We start from the raw sequence: 8,541 nt of genomic DNA, 5'->3' as shown, positions 1-8,541 counted from the left end.
AGACTAGTCACTGCACAACATCCAAGTTCAGTATACCAGGCTCAGGCCGCTGTACATGCACAGTTGCTTCATGAATAAATTTGTTAAATTCACAATATCTGAAGGTTTGGGCTTATATCTAACCGAGAAGCAGGGTTTCAGCAAGAGTAAATCTTGACCTAAGCATTAGCTATAATTTTTAGCATCTGTAAAATTACCGGTATAGTGAGGCAAAGTGGTCCGTAAAATAGAGATGTCGCGGACCATTCGGGTCCGTAAAACAGATTTGTCGCCGACCATGGTCCGTTGGTCCGGTCCGGTCCGTTTTTTAGGGACGGCCGACCCTACCGCAATCCGCACTGATCCGCATTCTAGTAACGCCCCCTATCGGGCCCGCATATCGCATCTGGCCGGCCGGCCGGCCGGCGCGGCCGTCCTTTTTCGGGAGGGGCGAGTCTGTCCGTCTGTCCTCTTTTACAACAACAACCACATGGAGCATAGGTGCCGGTGTGTGAATGGAGTCGGTACGGCGCGGCGCGCATGCGCAGCTTTTATAGTTGGATCCATTCCTGTCTCTAACGGCATGTGATTAACTGATTTTTGCTTGGATTATATGTGTATTATCACTTGAATTTTCTTGATTATTGGTGGATTTCTGTGGATTTGGATTTTTTTGCTAGATTATTGGCTTTTCTGGATTATTTAAGACTGAAGTGTACGAGATTTTTCTTCACTGCGAGCCCTTCGAGATGGCCACGGGTGGATCAGGTTCTCTCGCAGTATGTTTGAATCACTTTATTTCACTTTACATTAGGAAGTAATACTGAATATGAAGGATGCTTATTATATGAGGAGAAAGGTTTAAACGATTATGCAGCAATATTTACTGTAGCTAAAGATGGAGACACACTCCATAATGTAAGTATAATAATTGGATGATACTTGATGTGTATTAATGTGTCTATTTACAGTATATTGGAAGAAAGCATCCTGGAGCTGAGATAGGTCATTATATCTACTTTACATTTGTTGGTGATTATATTCAATTAAAGTTTGATACTCCACAAGAAAGGGTATACACTGCGGGATGGAGTATTAAACCTGACACAGAACCTTGTCAAGTAAGTACTTGTATCATGTATATTATTAATGTGCGTCTGTGTGCATCAATAGATAAAAAGAAGTCATGTTGATAAGGTTGGTAAACCTGGTGATCATGATCCTCCCTCCTGCAGTATATCAGTACGTGCTACACTTGATGCTGTTCCTAGACTACGTTATACTATATCAGTAGAAGGTGTGGTAATTGTGTTTGGACTTGATACAGTGGTCATTAGAAGAACATTGAGAAGTAAGAGTGGGTGTGGTCTAGTATTAATAACCACACCATTACACTACTCACAAATTCACAATGCTAGTACTAATAATGCTAGTCGAATGCAATGCATTAATTGGGCGAGCTCGAGTCAGTCGTGGTTATGCGCTGACACTCTGCTGCTAGCTAGGCTATTTTTTATGAGTCTTCAACGGCCATCATTACCCTCTGAACATGAAGAAGATCACATCCTTTTCATTCCAGCTAGGTCATTGACGTTCAGCTTAAGCTTTCTTCTTGCTTCATTCGCATGTGTTTTTACAATACTTCATTAGAAAATTGCTACCGCATTGGATCATTGACAGAAAAATACCATACGCATTGTAATTTTAGAGGTGAATTATATATTTAGTTATTTTCATGCTCACCTTAAATCAAGAAAATTTAAATCACTTCTAATGCCATTCTATTGTATGTAGACTATATAGCCAGAACACGAAAATTAGCTACACGAATATTAACTTTAATTTGAGCACATTTCATTGAAAACACAAAATTTTAAACACTCGAAAATTTGAACGTCTACAGTAAACAGTAGTGCACACTTTGGGGCGTGACCAGAAGATGGGCGTGAATGGAGATGTACACCATACATACATACACACAAAAGACTTCTGCTACAGTGTGGCTTGCTCAAGCTCACCCCAAATATCGTACCTTCACTGGTATAAGTATTGTATTAATATTAATTTATTTGACCATTGACACATACATGTACTGTAATCCATCCTTATGATTTTTTAAATTAATTTATGTTCTATTGCTCCATAGTTCCTGTCTTACACATCGAGGATTTAAAGTTTGTACTTGACTCATTGAATGAAGCTCTCTTGTCACAGAAGGAATGGAAACCTCTTGGTGATGCTTTAGGGTTGTATCATCATACACTATTGGCTATTGAGCATAATAATCGAGGAATAGATCAATATTGTCTTAGGGAGTGTCTAGAAAAATGGTTAAACAGAGCTGATAATGTTGATGCTAGAGGAGGTCCAACAATAATCTCTCTACATAATGCTCTTGAGAGTATTGATGAGAAAGCAGCAGCTGATTATATCAGTAAGTTATTATAATAATTTTAATAGATTGTATCTATTCTTATGTGGTTTAACATAACAGAAGCTTTGATAATATAATTATGTAATGTATTGTCTTATATGAAGTTATTTTATATTTATTTATAGGAAAGAATATTATTAATAAAGGTTCTGCAGGTATTACATTATTATTATTCAAGAAATATTTTGTAGAGCTGGAACAAAGCTTCCAATGGTTCAAAGCTTTCTTCAAAGTACTGCCATTTGAAGGAGAAAATAAGCCTACAAAGTTTCAATATTATTATTACTAGTTACTAGGGAGAATGTACTGCATTAAGGGTACTGCCTAAGCAAGACATAGATTATCTATGTGCTGTTTGATGTATGAGCAAGCAATGCAATTGTACATGTCTAACTGCATGACTAATAATACCGTATAGCGGGTTTATTTTGAGGATAACAATTTTTGCCAATTTCATGGATTTTTGAAGATTTGCGAAATTAAATTCCTTGAAAATCAACTTAATACGGTACCGTACAAAATGGCAGAAAAGTGGTAATTTGCAAAAATTAATTCTGTGAACCTCCAGATACAGACCATTTACGAAAATTATTATCCTCGAAATAAACCCGCTATACAGTCACTATGGTAGATCTTAGATGTAGTCATCTTGCTAACCACTTCATCACTTAAGGATCTCTGAAGCAATTAATGTTATTTTACTGATAGCATTGAAAATAGATCAAGCAATCACTGAACAAATTTTGAAGAGTGCAAACTGCTCACTGCAGCAGCTGAAATGAGCTTTTCAATTGCATTAAACGAAGCATTAACCTTAACAGAGTCCTTTATGTCAAGAAAGAATATTGTATATCTGCTTTCTCAACCTTTATTGCTGCTAGAGAAGTGTTTGGACAGCATTTTACTCCTGTCTTGCTGACAGTTTGCTGCAAATTTTTATAAGGGTAGTTAGATGACTTGCCTGTGCAACAAACTCTCTTCTTTGCCTTAGTGGGGCGAGCTCAGGCTCACCCCAATTAATAGTTAATGGGGTCAAAAGTTTCAGGGATTGTCTATCTAGACCACAAGTTTATATAGTGGGCTAAACTATGACTTTGACAGTATAACAGAGGTGGGGTGATGATTTTTGCATGTACAATAAACCTTCAAAGGCTTCAAATTTTTTGTAGAAGCTTCAAAGGTTGGAAAGTGACCTTTGTCCCAGCTCTAATATATTGCATGTATTTTATTGACATTTTGGTGAATGGTTGAACATTTTAGCTGTGACATGTCATTAAGCATAATTATTATAAATAATGAAATAAAAATTTTATTGACAGTTTCTTCACCAATTTGAAAAATAAATAATGTTAATGTTATTTATTAATTAATGTTTTAAATTTTAAATAATTTTTGCCTGTAGAGTTACGCCACTATTGTGAAGCACTTAAAACTATTGTAACGTGTCGTCTTACAAAAGCTGTAGTTCAAGGAGAAGCTCGTGTTGGTAAAACCGCTTTTAGATCACTCCTACTGGATGAAAAGTACGTCAAAGCAAGTACCGGCATTGCTGAGCCAAGAGTTGGTATACATTGCTATACAGAACGTAAATCACGTCATTCACGAGATACTGGGAAAAGATATGAACCATTGAGTGTCACAGAGTTAGAAGAAATAGTTAAAAACGCTTTAAAAAGCAGAGCAATACAAAAAGTGACCAGTTCTCCAATAGAAAATCAAGTCAGTAAAAATATTGATGAAATGCCCAAAGGAAATGGAACAACTGATCTAGGGAATGAAACAACTGATGAGGCTGGCAATGGTTTTGTCAAAGGAAATGAAGCCACCGATGGACCTGGCAATGAGGAAAAAGTGCTTGGTGACGGAAACAAAAGTTTGCTGAGTAAGGAAGTAGAGAATGTACTTGACGAAGTACAGAAATGTTCAGGGAAAGAAAATCGTCTTGAAGGTGCTCAATGGCTATACCTCATTGATACAGGAGGTCAAATTGCTTTTCAAAAGTTGCTTCCAATTTTTATGCCGTTTGCTCAAGTTCTTATTCTTGTTGTTAATATTTCGAAAGATTTGTCTAGTGGCTCCACTGTTGGGATGAACATAGAAGGGAAGCATCACAGTGATGGCAGTCGGTACAGCTTACCGGTAGAAGAAGTTGTGAAGCAAATTATTTCTTCAATAGCTTCTGGCATGCAGCATTTCAGGCATAGCTATAAAGATTGTAAAGTTCTACAAGATTTGGTTCCAGAAAAATTGCAGATTCTCACAATTGGTACACATGGAGACAAATGCTGTGATGTAGCAGAGTCTAAACGTATATTGAAGAAAAAATTGGATGAAATAATTGAAGAAAATGATGATTGTAAATTCGTTGAAGATGATAGCGTTTGTATACATGTACATGAAATTGATGGTCGCATTGCTGCAAAAGCTATTGAAAAAAGAAAAAATGATGTAACGACAGAGAGTTCTCTCAAAATGGCAGATTATGTATTAGAAAAAAATGGAAAAGACATCAAAATTCATTTTTTTTATTACTTCTTTGATATCGTACTTCGTGTTGCAGCAAAAGAGGGATGTGGTGTCTTGCGATTATCCACCTGCAAAAGTCTTGGGGAAGATTTAAAACTTGAGGAAAAGGAAGTGATAGAGTCTCTTAATTTCTTGCATCATATTAACAGTATCATTTATTATCATGATTCTAAAGTCTTTGATGATAATCTGGTGTTTGTTGACATAGGTAGCCTCATTGGCATTCTCAAGCAGTTGGTCGGGCGTGTTTACAACACTCATTTGAATCGTAAAGACAAGGATAGCATTATAAAGGGGATCATTTCAAAGTCCAAGTTTGAAGAGATTTGTGAAAATCAACTTGATTGTATCAAAAAAGAGCTAAAAGTCGATGATATTGCAATGAAATTGCTGAATCTATTTGTGGAGCTTTCAATAGCTACACCAATAGATGATGAATATTTCATACCAGCTCTCCTTCCTGTAAGAGATGTTACAGATATCACTCCTTATAAAGATCGTGAGCCATTGCTGTTTTACTTCAAGAAGGCTACCCCAATGGGCCTTTTCTGCTCTGTTGTTACTTGTCTTCTTTCCTGGTCTTGCTACAAAATCGCTTCAATAGAAAGTAACTTCTCAAATCACATCAAATTAGAATATCATACAAAAGGAATTGCATCATTCCGCCTTTATTTAGTTGAACAGGTCAATTGCATTGAAGTCCATTGTGAGCAACAGAGAGGTGAAGGGATAGTAAGAGAAGATTTAAAAAAGGCGATAAATTTTGCAGCTAAAAAGCACAATCTCAGTGACAGTCATAGCGATCCAGATATCCGATTTTATTGCCCATGTAAGCGTGGCCCTGGCAGTGCTGGATCAGGTACTGGGAGAGGAGGTATCACAAAGAGGAAGAAGAAGCACATGGCTACAGTTGAGAATGTGACTAAGAGTACTCTTTCTGTGGAGCGGCATATCTTTCGATGCAGTGAAAAAGATAATGTATGTGAATTTGATGAGAAGAAAAAGTGGAATTCCTGGCTTGACAGTAAGTTATTGTGTTATGGCTTCAATTATTGCGATGCGACCTTCTTTATTATCAGGTCCAAAGAAAATATTAAAACAGAGATCCAAGCAATTCTACTTCATTTTGGGACCTATTATTAATGTGATATTATTGGGACTGATGATTTGGAACTATAATGGTAAGAAAATTGATAAATTACTGCAATTAATGCAACATTACATTTTGTGTATGTTACACAGACTTTGCTCTAGTCAATTCACAAATGATCATTATGATCATTGGATCATTATTATTATTATTATCAATAGCTGGAGTAGTTGAGTATTACTGTCATGGTAAGTACATTATAATTTACAAAGTATGCTTCAACTCTATTTTATGTATATACAGATACTGTACTTTTGATGACCATACCAGTAGGAGTAGCTGCTAGTCTCTTGTTATTAAAGGGCTTACTGAAGTGGGAAATCTGTTAGTTAAATTGTCTTATGATTAATGATTAATATTAAAATAATATTTTTCTAAAGATGAATTTAATTTACCACTTGCCCTTACAATACTACTATTGATTGCAGTACAGACAGCATGGTTACTTAATTGTAAGTATTAATTAATAACGTCAATTATTCGTTTGAAATAGCTAAGTTTATTTGAGTCATGCTATCTTTTATAGTGGAAAGACCAGGTTTTTTGAAAGAGTATCAGCATACAATTTGTGCAGTTTTAAAAGATGTTGGAGGTCGGTCATAAATTCCCACTATTTTTATGCATGCAAGGTGGTGAAATCAAATATTTTTACACTAATACTCGTGTTATTTCATGTTAATTATGTTTAGGACCAGTTATAAAGTGGCTTGTGGCCAAAATTATTGCAAAAATTTCTTAAAGAAAGTAAGGAAATAATTTTTTGCATTTTATGTATCTTCTATAGAATCAGGCACAAAGAAATGTCTTGCAGATGAGAAAGCTGGTTACTAATTTTTGTGTGATTTAATTTTTGGTTAACATTATTAATCTTTGTTGTAATTTTTTTTGTGAAGTGATTGTTATAACTGATAATGTTAATGTATGCTTATCTATAATTATTTTCCGAGGCATGTATTATATCATTATTATTATTATTATCATTTTTCCTAATTATTATTCCTGTACTTATTTTCATTTCTTATGTAGGTTAATATAATATATGCATTGTTGATTAAGATTCCTTTCTAGTGTTATGTAATGTTATGCAATGTGTGTCAGTGATGTATTATGATGCAACTGATTTGTGTGTATTTAAGTGTGTGCATTCTTCAGTTTTAAGAAGTTTTTAACTTATTGATAAATTTGATCGTTGATTCCCGCGAGACCTCTCTTTACCTTTCCTTCTCGGTCACAACAGTGATTACTTCAGTCTTCCTCTTCAGAGTAAAGAGGTTCATCAGATAGTTTCTCTTTTATTTCACATGACAGCACAAGTTTGGAGTATTCAAAAGTAAACCTAAGTATATGGACCTAGTCTGGGCTGGATGAAAGGATCTAAATTTTAATCATAGACACTGGTAAGACCCTTCAGGCTCTTCTCTCTCAGGAATTGATTGGTAATTATAGTCTAACAAGAATCATTAGTATGTAGTCTATAAAACGGGTGTAACAAGTAAAATGCAATTGTGCTGAAGAGATGTATATGTATATCATAAAACTGGATAATAAACCTACTAAGATCTTTAGTCAGAATAGCCTTGTAGACAGTCTTCTGTATATTAGATAAACCAGTGTATAGAACTATCTCACTCTTCAATGGTAAACCCAATGATACCTAAGGGTATAAAAAGTTAAAAATATGATCAGCAGGAATTAAAAATCATTATTAGTGTACATGTATGTGTACATACTTCTGATTTTGTTCTTCTCAATAGAAATGGATCCAAAAGAGAATGAAGGGTAGCCACAAATTTTTTATCATCTGAAAAATAATTGTTGGGCGAAGCTAGTCAGGCGGAGCCTGACCCTCGCAAAGAGGAGGGTCAGGACCAATCCGTATAGAATTTGTTCGAACTTGTATGGCTTGGGTGGGGCTCGTTTGCTTGCAATTACCGGAAAAGGGTGGAGTTCAATGTAATTATAGACCACCCTAGGCGAGAATCGAATGCGTAGGAAGATAATTAGAAATTTTTACGGTTGTAAGGCGTGGTTTAGGATGAAATAAATTTCGGCCGCTATTTTGGTTGGCAACTTTCAATGGAGAACAAACGGGCCGACATAAAAACAAACCTGTATTAAGAATTCTAGAGCAAATTTGACCAAATCCTTGACAGGAGAAGCTTATAGGCAGCTGTTCTTTCTTATAACAAGCGCTTTTTAGCTATTGATAGAGCTACAGCAGGTAAGTGAGGCATTTTCTTCGTGCCTCCATTGACTTCCATAATAAACTTGCCAACCAAAATGGCGGCCAATTATGATGTGTGGGCAGATACCGTATATAAAATTAATGAAATTCATAACTTTTCCAATTCACGCCTAGGGTGGTCTATAGACCCCTTTAGGCGAGAATTAGTTTGTGATTACCGTATATACAAAGAAATAATATTGAATGGATTTTTGTCCGCCATGTTTT

Source organism: Amphimedon queenslandica, unplaced genomic scaffold, assembly GCF_000090795.2.
Source record: "Amphimedon queenslandica unplaced genomic scaffold, v1.1 AMPQUscaffold_12570, whole genome shotgun sequence".
Lineage (NCBI taxonomy): Eukaryota > Metazoa > Porifera > Demospongiae > Haplosclerida > Niphatidae > Amphimedon > Amphimedon queenslandica.
The sequence above is the reverse complement of the archived record's forward strand: the minus strand, read 5'-3'. Positions refer to the sequence as shown.